Source organism: Ischnura elegans, chromosome 3, assembly GCF_921293095.1.
Source record: "Ischnura elegans chromosome 3, ioIscEleg1.1, whole genome shotgun sequence".
NCBI classification, from domain to species: domain Eukaryota; kingdom Metazoa; phylum Arthropoda; class Insecta; order Odonata; family Coenagrionidae; genus Ischnura; species Ischnura elegans.
The window spans coordinates 127104628-127119029 of NC_060248.1; the positions used below are offsets into that span (position 1 = coordinate 127104628).

The 14402-nt window shown below is 39.4% G+C and overlaps 1 protein-coding gene across 1 annotated transcript in view; it reads right to left on the minus strand.

Annotated features, from left to right (window-relative positions):
• LOC124156550 overlaps window positions 1-14402 on the minus strand; it is a 1117512-nt gene that overhangs the window by 659306 nt on the left and 443804 nt on the right. The window lies entirely within an intron of this gene.

Sequence of the window (14402 nt, forward strand, 5' to 3'; positions counted from 1 at the left end):
AAATACAGGTTACGAGTGTATTATTTCCAAGAAAGCTATGCATTTCCTTGACTATAAACGTATTCGATTTTTACTTTGAATAACAACTGAAAAATGATATTTAAAGAATGGATTTTTAAGATCAAAATTACGTAAAAATGACATATCGTTTAGAAGTATCGACTAACCATATTTTAAGCAAGGATGATAACCATAGTACTTTTGCTCCAATTTGTATCACCTTAGGTAAACATGAGAAAGAGTTAAAGACAAGTGGTAAGGTGTTCAATTCCCACCATTTAACATGTTGACGAACCGCTTTATACCCATTCAGTAATGGAATATTCATTCAGAGAAGATAATTCCAACAGGTTAGATGCATTTGAACTAAACTTCAGTGTAAATCAGTCGGAACTGAATGAGATACCCCAAGAACAAGGAATTCGAGTGAGTATTTTTACCAAAATGTTTGCTTGGAATATAAGACATTACGGTAAATAACCATGTTTTTTATTATTATATCCATTACAACACTCATAATAAGTATCCGTTAAGACATTTAAATAAGCAGTTTTTACGATGACTCACAAATTCCATTTGTTTTTATTGTCTATTTATGTTCAAACCTGTCTCATCGTCAATTTTTATACTGATCAGTTCCCGATCATAAATGCAATGCATATGTGTTTTGAATAAATTTTCCCCATATTTCGGTGATGGAATGAAGGAATTTTGGTATGGAGAGACATACAGTAATGAGAAGTTTCAAGGTAAATAGCGTAAATTAAAAGATCTGGAATATTTACTGGCTACTTTAATTTTTAACTGCTCGCTCCCCGTCGGTCTCGGAAGAAATATCTGCGACAGCGTGGAAAGATCTAAATTTACGACGCTGTTTAACAAGACGCATCACACGGCCAGGTGGAAACAACGGCCGTGGCCTCGTTTATCTTCGCTTGTTTCCCAAAATCATAATCCTCTTCCGGTTAATAATTTGCTGAAGGCATAAAACAATGGAAAAATGAAACGAAATGAAATTTCAGAGTTCATTTTTTATTAAAAAATATGTTTCAACATTTATTTTTAACTCATATTAGAAAATGTATCGCATTTAAAGATGTAGGGGGCTGTTATTCTTTACTCTCTCAAAATTTTCCGCATTCAATGGACGCATGGTCTTTATGGATATATTTTCACTTTTTCACAGCTGAATTTCTCATTGCAAATTTTGTGAACTTAGATATAACTTACGTTCGGCTTTGAGCTGACAAAATATGTTTCGGGTTGCAATTGCTTTGTTGCTATATGCTAGATAATATACGTGTCTGCAAGCCTTTTCTTGGAGTTTTGGGTATCAGAAATTTATATCGGAAGTCGCTCACAGAAGGAAAGTGATATTTGCCGGACTAAACCCAGCTTAAATGGATGATTGAACGATAGTTATTCCCAAATGAGAAAAAAACATTTTCATGTAGTTATAGTCGTTGTTAATTCCTAATTTAAAAAAGTAACCTACGCCGTCACTGAAATTCTCCTTCAGCCCTATCAAAAGTTTTCTATGCGTTGCTCAGCGAGCGATTTCTGTACAAAGGCAGTAGCGGTTGTAAAATCCAGCGTGTCGTGCATGGGTGGTTGCATATTAACCGAGAATAGGAAGAAGTCCTGAAAAATCTTCTGCCAACCCGGTTCCTTTGAGCTGAGAAGACACCCCACCGCTGTCTGCCGTGAGGGTCCAACAGGCTCACATCACAGAGACCACAAGGTAGTCTACCGGAGTAAAAGGCTGAGGCCATGGGAGACTTTAACCACTCGCCTATTAGCCTAATACGTGCTGGGCTCGTTTCACTGCTTTATGCGTCTCCATTGTATTACCCACACATTACCTTCAGACTCATAACAAACACTAACTCCCTCTCTCCCTCCCTCTCTAGTTTTTCTCTTTATCTTTGTTCTATGGACGTCCTACAATTTCATTTTTCCGTTCTGACTCACAGTTCTGCGCCAGTTCGTGGAAGCACTTTTTTTCAACACAGAATAAAATAAATTTCATGAAATCTTCCTTTGGTCTCGATTAAAATGGACTTTCGAACCATATATTTCATTAAAAGTTTTTAGATTTTTCACTCAAGACTCATATTGCTCAAAAAAAAAAAAATACTCAAATTATGTCTAGGAAAGCAATGTGAATGAGTAAATATGATATTCCATGTATCTCCCACAAAATCCTATTCTAATACCATATCATAAAAAAATGCATACAGTCATGCAAAAGTGTAAAAAATATAATACATATTGGATGAAACTAGCCGCGAAAAACGTCATTAAATTTGTGTAGGGTTCTAATATGTAACTACCAAATACTCAGCATAGCCTTCTGGACGACACAGTAACATTAATACTTCCTCAAAACATTTCATCAACGATGAAAATAACTTGTGATCACTTTCCATACCACGAGTTATGAAGAACTGATAGAGTCGTTCATTATTCTCTAAAATAAGGTTTTTTTGGTGGAATTTGTGCCGCGGCGTTCGAAATTTATTAATTGAAAGAGAATGTATACGACGCAATATCAGAAAAGCTTTCATATTTTTTTTCTTGTTTTCGATATACCACTGAAATTCCAATGCAAAAAAAAGAACACCACTGGATTTTTGAGATCCTCCTGAGCTGAGCGGTTCTGTCACCGTGCATCGGCGCTCGCGACGAAAATTCCTCATAACAGCGTCACCACTGGGCGATTCAAAGAGAGGGGGAGGGAATAATAAAAAAAACAAAGAGGAGAAGTAAACCCCAAGTTCAATTGCAACGCGCAGTGATGGACGATGCTGCAATTGTGTCCCTTCATGTTTTCGCGCGATGGGAACGAGAATTGCAGGCAGCAGCGAGGGCTTAAAAAAGGACGCGAGGAAAATGGATAACAATGACGGATTGTGGAGGTCACGTTGTTTGGGGAAACACTTGCTGTCCGAAGCGAGAGAAGTTTCATTCCAAACAATATCAATGCCGTGATTACACATTAATCTTCGAAAGCAGGAGAGGTCAGGCAAAGAGAGAAAGAGAGAGAAGGGATGGAGAATGGGGCATAAAGAGATGGAAAGAGAGGTCAAAAAAGAGAGAGGAAAAAAGGCAGGCGAGTAGAGAGAGAGAGACAAGGCAGGGACTTGTGCTCGTTCGCAATTTTTTTAAAATGGATTTCCGCGCAAAGCAAACGAAATAAAAGAGAGAGAAAAGGCGTCCCGAGAGTAGCGAAGCGGGCGCGAAACAAAAAGAGTTGTATGCTCAGACGAAATAAAACAATCCTCGAGACCGACGGTATTAATTACAAACATTGGAAGGACAAACAAAACAATGATTAAATTAGTTGACGGCAAAAATTACGGCCTGGTGATGGCAGCAGTGTGCCGCCTAGGTGGCCTTTGTTCCTCCGTCCCTGGAGGTGGAGGAAAAGGCTGACGGCTCTTTGGAGGAAAACTCACCGAGGAAATAAGATAACCGAGTGAAGGGCAAAATGGTAATTATATGACGCACAAATGAAAACATTAGGGCGAATCGTTTGATTTCATTTGGTTTCAAACGTTGCAAATACAAATGATGGACGTACGGGGGAGCGTCTGTGAGGCCATTCGATGCTAAATAGAATATTTCAGTTGTGTCAAGTTGAATAGAACCTCTGAACTATACAGAAATTCCACCTGCGAGAATAGAAGTATTGCATAAAAAGGAAAACCCTGTGGTAGGTTTTTTTAGCATGATTTTTCCTGGTATGAATTTAACATAGAAAATAAGAGAGGATAAACGCAATCGACAATGCTAGTACATTAAAAGGTAGGTGTTACTCATGAAGAATATAAGATAATAAGGTGAGATGGAGATTTAGGTGGTGGAGTATGCCAGAACAAAGGTGAATTTCACAGTGTGCAAACAATTCATTTGGCCAAAATTTGAACCTGTCTCGCAGTATCTTGACAGATACACTACCGGATTACCTACCAGATCGTCCTTAAGAGACCAATTTCATGAAATGCTTAGGGGAGTTGTGGAGGCTGGGAAAATCAGCATAGAGTAACTAATTAACTTTCGCTTGCGTTGATATTTATCTCAATAATGAAAAAATGACGTAGTATCCAACTCCATAAAATTGAATACTCATATGAGTAAATAGGTATGACAGTAAAAACAAACAAATGATTTCAAAATAGATACTAGCAATCTAAAACTCTAATTTTCCTCTATCTTGCGGCGTGTTTCTCATTACCTTTCAACCTATCGTGATCAACAATGTAATCTCTCTTTTTCCTCAAAGCAAACCATAAATATATATAGACGTGATTATCCCCTCTATTATGGGGAAGAATAACATGTCCCTTGAGTATATTAATATTAGCCATGAACCTAAAAACTTGTTATTGAACATCGGTGAGCATTTTCCTGGTAGGATATTGTATTTGGAGGAGGAGACCGATGGCTAAGATCATTTGCGCCACGAGGAAAGGGTATGGATATAAGGATAAAGTGGAAGCCGGTGTCGGCATTAACCTACTCTTAACGAAAGGCGCCAAGGGGACCACGGCTAAACGTCCCATAAAATGGACGGAGAACTGCACTTGAAGTACTCAAGTACTCAAGCAGGGATCGGGCTACCTCTGAGAGAACTCTGCAACCACCGGGATTTGAACCCAGCCTATCTGATTAGGAAGCCACCACATCAACCGGATCACCAAAAATTTTCCTTTATTTGATTATATCTGTACCTCGGAATAAAGAACACAAAGTCCGTTTTCCTAATTTTTTAGGAGTGCAGTTTTAAGTTTTTTTATTAATTTAACCAGTGTGGGTTAAATTAAAAGTGTTTTGGTTAAATTAAATTTGACGGGTGGGTTTTTTAATTGAATTACTAGAGGGTTAGGTAACCTACGAGGCACAGAATTATGATAGGTACTTATGTCTTCTCACTGCTTTCATGTAATACCTTTATATACTTGTACACCTTTTCCTATGAAGATATAATAGCCATGGAGGAATGAACCTCGACTAAATTAGTGCATGAGGAATCAGTCTACTCGAAAGAAGGGACGGAGGCGTAGGTATGTATAGGGGTGGAGAGCCATACATGAAACTCAAAATGTTATTATTGTTAGCTATTAACGCAAATAGCCGTTCTTAAAGATAGGTGGACGTGTTTCTTTATTTGGATGAATATATTAGGTTGTGGTGTCTTCTCTTGGCTTTTTTGCAATAGTTATATACTCACGAATGACAAAACGAAGTCGTTTTGTCATTTGTGAACTTCAACTCCCACAAAGTTGAGCCGGAAACCATTGAACGCAATTTAGTTGTATATGTCTACACCTTTTCTTATGTATTTAAAGCATACCCTGAGATCAGTAAAGAATAATATCTATGCACGAAACTCAAAAAGCTATTTATATTTGCTGTGCACCTAAATACTCGTTCTTGAGCATAAGTGAATATTTTCCTTTATTTTAATAAATATATTAGGTACTTCTATTGTCTTCTATTTGATTTAATGCAATAGTGTATACCTGCATATGTACTTACACGCCTTTTCCAATGTATTTAAAGCATGCTCTAGGATCGATAAAGAATAATAGCTGCCTCCAATGAATTACTGCATGAGGAAACACCCCGCTGGAACGAAGAGACGGGGGACGAATGGATAGGCCATGCACGAAATTCGACGTGGTGCGTGAGAGCGATGCGTTCTTTCCGGGCCGAAGCACATCTCGTCGCGGCGTTCCCTGTTATTCATTCGGACCTTTCTCGCGCCGAACACACGGTCGGAACTCCCGCAGAGGCGAGGGGAGGTCGCGGAAGGCGGACGCTCCAGATTGGATCGTCAATCACAACTCGGCCGCGCGTGGCGAAACATTAATTAAACATTTCTTAAAGCTCCCCAGTGCATTTCGGATAGCATCGGACGGCTTATTGGGAAAGGGGATCGACACAAACTCTGCCCCAACGTACCACTGGGGCTTCCGTCTGGCGCGCGTCATGCGGGCGTGAAAAGTGAGCGATACAGGTGCCATTAATAGCGACGACACATGAGCGCCGGCTTCAATCCGAGCAACACTCGCGTACACACGTGTACCCTCTTCGCGTCAGATTCACGATACGAGATTTAGCGCGTGGACAACGGTAATATATATTTTTTTCTCTTCTTTTCCCAATTAGTTTTCCCCCCACCTCACTAAGTCATATTCCTCGATCCCCATGGCAACGCAACATAGCTTTGCAGTAGGCGTAATCATTAAAATTCATATTCATCTGGCCCGGACGGTGAATCTGTGTTTTTGACACGTAGCACAGGGTACACAGGCGCTCCATATTAAGTCGGACACTTCCACATTCAACAAAATCATAATGCTCTGTTTTGGATGGGGCTTAGTATTCCAGCAAACAGCAGTACCGTTATCTTATAAGCTTAGGCTCTTGATATTTGAATATAAATTTGGTTATTATGAGTATTTGGATAGTTTTTTTTTAAGTTTTAGAAGAAAAATATGAATAATATTCCCGATGAACCTTGGAATAGATCATTTATTGTTTTTTTTTGTAATTTGGATTGCGATAGAAAAATATGTGGAAAAATGGTGAGAATTTGCTATGGACAAAATGTGAAATAAAAGGTGGAGGCTGATACCTTGCGGAAGTCCATCGAAGGATATGAAGTAAAGATACTTCACACTTTTCCAAATATTTTTTTATTGAATCAACACATTTCACACCAATGCATCATATTATCAACATTCAGGGTATTCTTATTACTATTAAATGGATTTGAACCCAGTGCCCTTCGGTCAGCATCCAATCGCTCTATCCCATTAGGCTATCACCCTCCCTGTATGCTAGCATAAGTAAAAAATATGATAAGAACCATCGTATTATGATGAATCATCTGAAAAATATCCTTTTAATATTCATTCCACAATTAAATTTAACTGAAATTGTTGGGTGAAATAACCGAATTTTTTCCGCGTCCAGCAGAACAAAACACTGACGAAAGAATTTCGATATCAATGATTCCAGAAAATAGCAAATATGACAAAAAATTTCCTAATTCGTACAAAAATGCAGCAATAGCCCGATATCGCATTCCTACTCTCAGCAAATACAATGAAAGAATCCATCGCTTCCTCCCTAGGATTCCCTTTTCCCTTGCTTCACCCAGCGTCATATGCTTTTTGACATAAAGTTCTTCCATAGAATTTGTAACGATACTCTCCGTTCGAATGACCCTCTCTCTTCCTCTTATTCCCCTCAAATGTCCTCCTCGTACCGCACGAAATACTTTTTTTCAACACGTTCAAAGATTTCGGCTTCCAATTCCCCAGCGTTCACCATTCCGCCATCTCCCTAAAATCTTCTGACCTCTCAATCACCCTGCCTTGATCTCTACACCGCACACTTTGTTTTCAAATCATCTCTCTTAAAACACGTGCGCTGATATTCCCCCCACTAGCCTCTCGTAAGATTGTTCATTTTCTTGTCAATTGGTTATTTCTAAGTATTTTCATGGTGAAGCAAAAACCCAGTACTGTTCCACAAATTTTTATTTGCAGTCTACTAGTTTCGACAACTATAGCGTCAGTCTCAAGACAAACAGAAGGAGCACTTACAATGACGAGCCTTATGTATGTGCTCCATCTGTTATTCTTGAGAATAACGCTATAGTTGTCGAAACTATTCGGCTGCAAATAAAAGTTTGTGGAACTGTACTGGGTTTTTGCTTCACCTTGAATATCTCCAATCGTGTCATGCGAAACATGATGGAACTCCTTCATGATGAAACAAAAAGGAAGACAATGGCAGGTTCCACAATTTAATTATTACTGCGACCGGTTTCAATACATAGTATCATCAAAAGTGCCTGATGATGATACCATGTATTGAAACCGGTCGCAGTAATAATTAAATTGTGGAACCTGCCATTGTCTTCCTTTTTGTTTCATCTTGAATATCCCGTTGTTCCACCAAGTCAGACCGAAATCAATTGATTTCATTCTCTGTATTTTTTATTTTTTCTGTTAATTTTTCACGTTTCATTATTTCCTATGACTTATTTTTATGATGGTAAATCCAATGAACTAAGCTCTTATGCCGTTTTTGGGACTTATACCAATAAACAAGTGAAATACAGTGAAGGCAATGTGAGTAAATACAGACGGTAGGTACCTTAGGCTTCATGCTGTTTGCCGTTCCCAAATTCCTCTCCGAATTCGATGACGTGGACGCCGAGCGGGATCATCTTCGAAACGTCAACAAGTCATTTTGGACGCGAGGGTTCATGACGGCGGAACGCCCCCAGCGGCAAATGAAATATTATATTTTTTTCTTTATACCGCTCACCGAAAGGGAATGCGCCGCAGGACCAGGCCACGGGGGAATTTTTTCCGCCAATCTTCTTCTTTTCTTGCGGTCGACTCCCCCTCCTCCTCCTCTCCCCTATCGAAAGTATTTTATACTCCCCCAACCCTTCCCGTATTCCCTTTTATACCCTTCACTCCTAGCCTTCCAGGGCGAAGGAGGAGAGCCACCCTCTTCTTCGCTCCCACCCCCTTCTCCTATCCATCTGTCTGCTCTATGGCCTCCTATCACTCTCCTTCCATTCCCACACTCACCCTCCTCCTCTCCGTTACATTATTTCTCCTTCCAACGATGTGCCGCCCAGCCCAAATCGACGTGATCCAGCAAGGCTCTGGAGAGAGAAAATATTTCCGATCCAGAGGGCTATTCCAGCATGAACCAAGCAGTTGATAGACATATTGTGGAGAAGGGACGATCAACTAAAGAGTATCATCACCACAAAGGGAATTTTAACTTTAATAATTAGTCAAGGAGATCTTAGGCTATGCGTTCACACAGACAATATTTTTCTCTTTTACTTTGTTTGTTTTTTTCTTGTGTATTACTTATCACAATGTCAGCGTCAGTGATTCCACGAGTGGAAAAATGAACAGTACATCATGTGTTACCTGAAGTTATAAGAGTACTTAAAGCAATTACCTATCACTATCCCGCGTGTTAAAAGAGAGTAAATATAGCGTTATAACAAATTTAATTTTCTTTATCATATGAACTTATAAAGACCATATAAAATTATATCAATACCTTGGTACAATAAAACTTAATTATGCAGCAGTAGGAAAATTATTGTTTTTCATTTTCGAACTGCCATGGATCTCCTTGGTAGAATAATTTTTCCATGAATATTCTTACAATGCATACTCCACTAAATATAAAGAATATCCACATTATTCTGATAGCACTTAATACTACGGGCGTTTTCCATTCTTGTGCTCTTAAGCCTTTTCCTTTCCTTGCTCTGACACGAACACATCCTTTCCCTGTTACCCCGCCATTTATCTCCAGGCTCCCTTTCGTCCCCGATCTATACAGACTGCTATAACTCCATCTTTAAGGACATTCCCTTATCTCAATAGGTACCCCCTAACTCCACCGCCAACTCTCTCCAAGAATAGTCCTTCCAGATACCTGAACCTCTATAGGGGAGCGAGAGATATGTTGGAAGAGGTATTCAAGGTTGTGGGGCAACGAGGAGGAAATAAGTCTTGGGGAGTGATAAAAAAGTGTGCCGCTGTATTTTATGTGGTGTACGTACTCAGATGGGGACCGAACATAGACATAAAAATAGAATGATCGGCATCTAAGGGAGGATATAAAACATCACTCTGCGAACAATTCAATATAAATATATAAAATTCAATGTAGACCCTCATTACAACGATCAATGAAATTGGTTTCATATTCGCGGTATAATCAACTCGAGCACCAATGATTATCATTCAAAACATTTCCGTTTTCCACACTTTACTCATAGAGATATAAATCTAAGGATCCTAAATTTTCTTCATACTCTAATGGCGTTATTGCCTTTTTCAATATCAAAACTGAATTAAAAGAAGAATGTAATTGTGACATTGGACAGAATTGATTTTAGGCAAGGTAGGAAATAATATAATTTTTTGACACTGCGTCATGCTATATTCAGTTTTTAGGAGAGAAGTACACTAATTAAATTTAAATACACCACTTGACAAATTGGCGTCAAGGTCATCTCTACCTGCCGGAAAAAGTGAGTACCTTTCAAATGAAATATGTATTGATCAACTGAAGCACATTCTCTAGTAACCTAAATTCAACTGTCCCATTTAAGAAACTTCCATCCATCCAACCATCTAAAGAAATTTAACAGTAAAATGCGAATAATTTCCATCACCTCTCTATTGTAACAGAGAGCTATATAAATATAATCTACCCTTGCCGATCACACTGAGAAATTTCGGGATATTCAATGCATAATATTCAAGAAACAATGTATGCAAAACATTAAACCCGGCCTAGCCGGAAATTCCGCTTGCATAACCAAATTTCAAAAATATTTCCGTGAATAGTATTTATATACGATAATCATCTTTTTTACCGCCAGTGGCCTTAAATTACGAAGTAAAGGATACTTCAGTTATTCAAAATAGCATGAAAAAGCATTTCATGTCCCAATATATGGCCTCTAACGTTGTTCCGCCTTTTTGTCAAGGTTTTCATGAGGCTTCCCTTCTCTCCTACTCTTCTTAAGCCCTCATCATTACTTATCATTCTCATACACCACGTTTTGAACGCTCATATCGTTGATTTCTCCATGGTAATCATTTTCCATGCCTTGCTTCCTTAGTGGAGCATACTCCAAATGTAAATTCTTGTAAACTGTTTCCCTACTTCTATGTAATATGAACTATACATTCTGTGAATCATTATTTCATACGAAGCCTGCAAAGGAGCACATACCAGAGAAAATTCACACCTACCACCTATGGCAGAGAATTTTCTGGGACTATCCGATCCCTGCTAGAATGTTGTGTTGGGGAACTTGGAATGTTGTGCAACACTCCGACCGTCGTATGGGACGTTAAGCTGTGGTCTCGTTGGCGCCTTTAGCCTCCTAGGAGCAGGCTACTGTCGACGCCGGGTTTCTCTCCACCCTACCTTCCCTTACCCTGCCCTCATGGCGCTAATGACCTCACCTGTCGGTCGCCACTTCCGAATACTGTCATCATGGTTTACGACACGTTACATTCTCAAGAATGGTGCGCACTACCATCTATTAAAAACTGCAACAGAGATGTTAGCTTGGGGCTAAATAATTGCGCATGTCGACGTGCTACACGTGCCCAGTACTCTTATCCGATGACTCCGTGCGATGAGATGCCCGGGCGAAGTGGTCTGGTCTCGCCCTGCAATGAAGGGAGTCGTCGTCGTGGAGGCAGCCAAGGTTGTGTCAAGCGAGAGGATGAGGTGCGCTGCTGGGAGTAATGGAGATGGAAGAGGGGCATTGGGAAGCGATTCGCCCGGGCGTGGACTGCCTGGCAGCGGGGCAGGCCGTCCATTCGCTCCCGGCACTACTACTGCCCACTTAACTAAATGAGCAGTCGCAAGCAGCGGCCACAAATCGCTCCGGGCCAATCCGCTACAGCATTCGTTTCAGCGCTAACGGGATGGATTCTCAACTCCTCGCCCGGATTCGGCCAAATGCTCCAGTCTTACTCATTTGCGCACGCATCACCCGACACGTTAACATATCCTTATGCATCCATCATGTTGTCTACCACTTTTAAAATTACAACTTTTGTACTGAATTGTTATCGCTATTGATGTATTCCTTGCTGCTTCATCCTTATCTGTTGAAGCCCTTCCCTTTATAGCTGCATTAATTTGAATTTTACAAAATCATTACAAATACGCATTATTGGATGCACAGAGATATACTTGCAGTTAGGTTAACTTTAAGTAAGATGGGTGTGAGTCATTGAAGTTGCTTTATGTGCTACATAACAGAGTGAATTTTTGTGTGTACCATTAACATGAACTTAACTTCGTAACAAAATGAAAAAGTAGATTTATTTGCAAATTATATCACCTACGACGTAAAGTTCAGTTTGCATGTTAATCGCAATTTTTGGAACGGGTTTTTTTCCAGCAAAAGACCCATCACTTTAATTGCAATTGCAAAGCATATACTGCTAATTTACATTCACATTCTCCGTTAAAATAATTTTTCGCGCTAAAGAGCAAAGGGATTGTTGACATTGAGAAGCTCAGGAGAAAGCCACGTTGCCACGGAAATTTGGATGAAAAGTATCAACAGTCTCACTGAGCATTAATCATTAAGAGCTTAGCTGTGTTAATCTTGGAACATGGCGTTAACGGAATAACTAAAAAATATGCATAATAATGACCTGAGAAGGGATTAAAAATGAAAATATTGCTGATAGGAAAATTTCAATCGTGAAAATACCGTAGTAACTAGGTAAAATGTATTAATATAATGATAAAGATCCATACGGACTCATGGATGATCACATTTGATGTCCATTACTTTACCAAACTGAAATAATTAGAAATTACTGGTAATTGCTATTGAGTTACCAGCATTGCAATAGTAAAATTAAATCTTCTTCAAGACTTCTGCAGCGATGCATTATGAATACAAAATGATCTATCGTTCAAAACTCCCTCTTGGACGAGACAAAGCTAACCAAAACCTCGCTTTCCGTAACCTTCATTGCATTCACGAACAGTTTCTCGCCGATTATTTCTTTCTCGAATCAGGGTTTCCTTTTCCACCCTAATGCCATGCGAAATGAAAACTCCTTCACTTCAGAAATCTCAGGTCTTATTATCGGCATTCGTAATAACCCCTCACTCGGAGAAAGAGAAGTAATCAACGCGTCGACCCAGAAATCCAAGGCTCGCATTTCGACATTAGCTTCTTGAGAACTCCATCCTTTCCCACTCATTCCGTTGGGTTCGTCGGAAAAGGTCTGCCTTGATCCGGGAATACCGCATGCACCAGGAAATTCGGAAATTGAATTTCAAATACGCAGTTGCAGATGATGTGGAAACTCAATATCCCCTCACTTCAACCTGGGCCAATAGACTCATAAATAACCGAACCATTTATTTTAATTCGCTGTTAAAACCACAACGTCCATTTTTTAATTCTACGGAAAGATGAGAGAATAAAACATGTGAGTAAAAATACGATGGACTTCAATCGCTTATATTTGAAGCCCATTAACGCTGATTCCAGACCAACTGCAAAGGTATCATTTAATAAGAAATAATATAAATATAATAAATAATTCTCTGACAGCAATTCCACCTAATCCTTTTTATCTTCTCAAAAACAGTGACTGATAATATATGTAGGCACTAAAAATTATCTCTATCTTAGTAAATCATATTTCAAGTTGGAATAATTCAGGCTTGGCACCCAGTATTTTCAACGATTTGCTTAGAATCATATTTATGTTCTGAGATATTTAACTCTTTCTATAGTTTGTCCTCCAAAAAAAGTGATCAGACCCGTAAGGATCTCTCTTTGGCAAATTTAAAGGCAATAATTGTACACGCGAACCGCATGAGCATTCGGTATTGAACTGCTAAAGCTGGAAAAAATGGAATTGAAAAACTCCAATGTTGGTCGATTTAGTACAGGCTATGGCCGTTTTCCAATTATTATTCACCCTTCGTGCACTTTTCGATCGTCAACTTACGGATGTGACGACAGCAAGGGAGGATCCAATCGGCGAGGGCGCAAGGGAACCAAGGGTAAGTGAACAAGGGAACGCGGATGCTCCCTCGTTCACGCGCCCTCATAGGGAGTGGACGTGAAAATGGCGGCAATGGAAAACTCAGAAATCTTGAATTGGAGTTGTAAGTAATTTTGTGTTTATAATGCGAGTTCTTTTACGTAATATTATATCGGCATTGTGAATTCTTGCTCTTCACATGCAAAAATATAAGTATAAAGTGAAATTGGTTCTTAAATCAACCACGAGATATCCTAACACTACCCCGTGCGTCACATTTCGTTACTGTCAATAGTTCACATTATTTCCGTTCACACTTTATGGCGCCAGTAGAGCATTAGTAAGGGAGCAGGGTGCAAGGGAGAGAGGAACAAGGAAATGAGTGCATACTACGTGGATTGGAAAACGGTCTACATTTCTATTATATTTTTATTGAAATTCAGCTGCTAATTCATGTTGTTTTCAAGGATAAAAAACTATATTTTTCACTTCATCCAAAAAGAGCTTCATAAAGGGTAATCTATCGAGAATATATCGTGTATATCTTTACGCGTTGACATTAGGGAGGCTAGTTCCGTTTGCTGTACCCCAAAGAAATACGACGATTTTTGCTTGGGATGTCCGTAAGCTACACCTAAGGCTTAAACGTGGGACCATTTTTTCTGGAGTCAAGTGATATACCCAATGGGCTGCCACGATCACCGCGTAAAACAGGGCCAAATTTACTTATATAATCTGTCTCGATTTCACTAAGTCACCTCGCCCTGCATAGTGATACTTTCCCAAAATAAT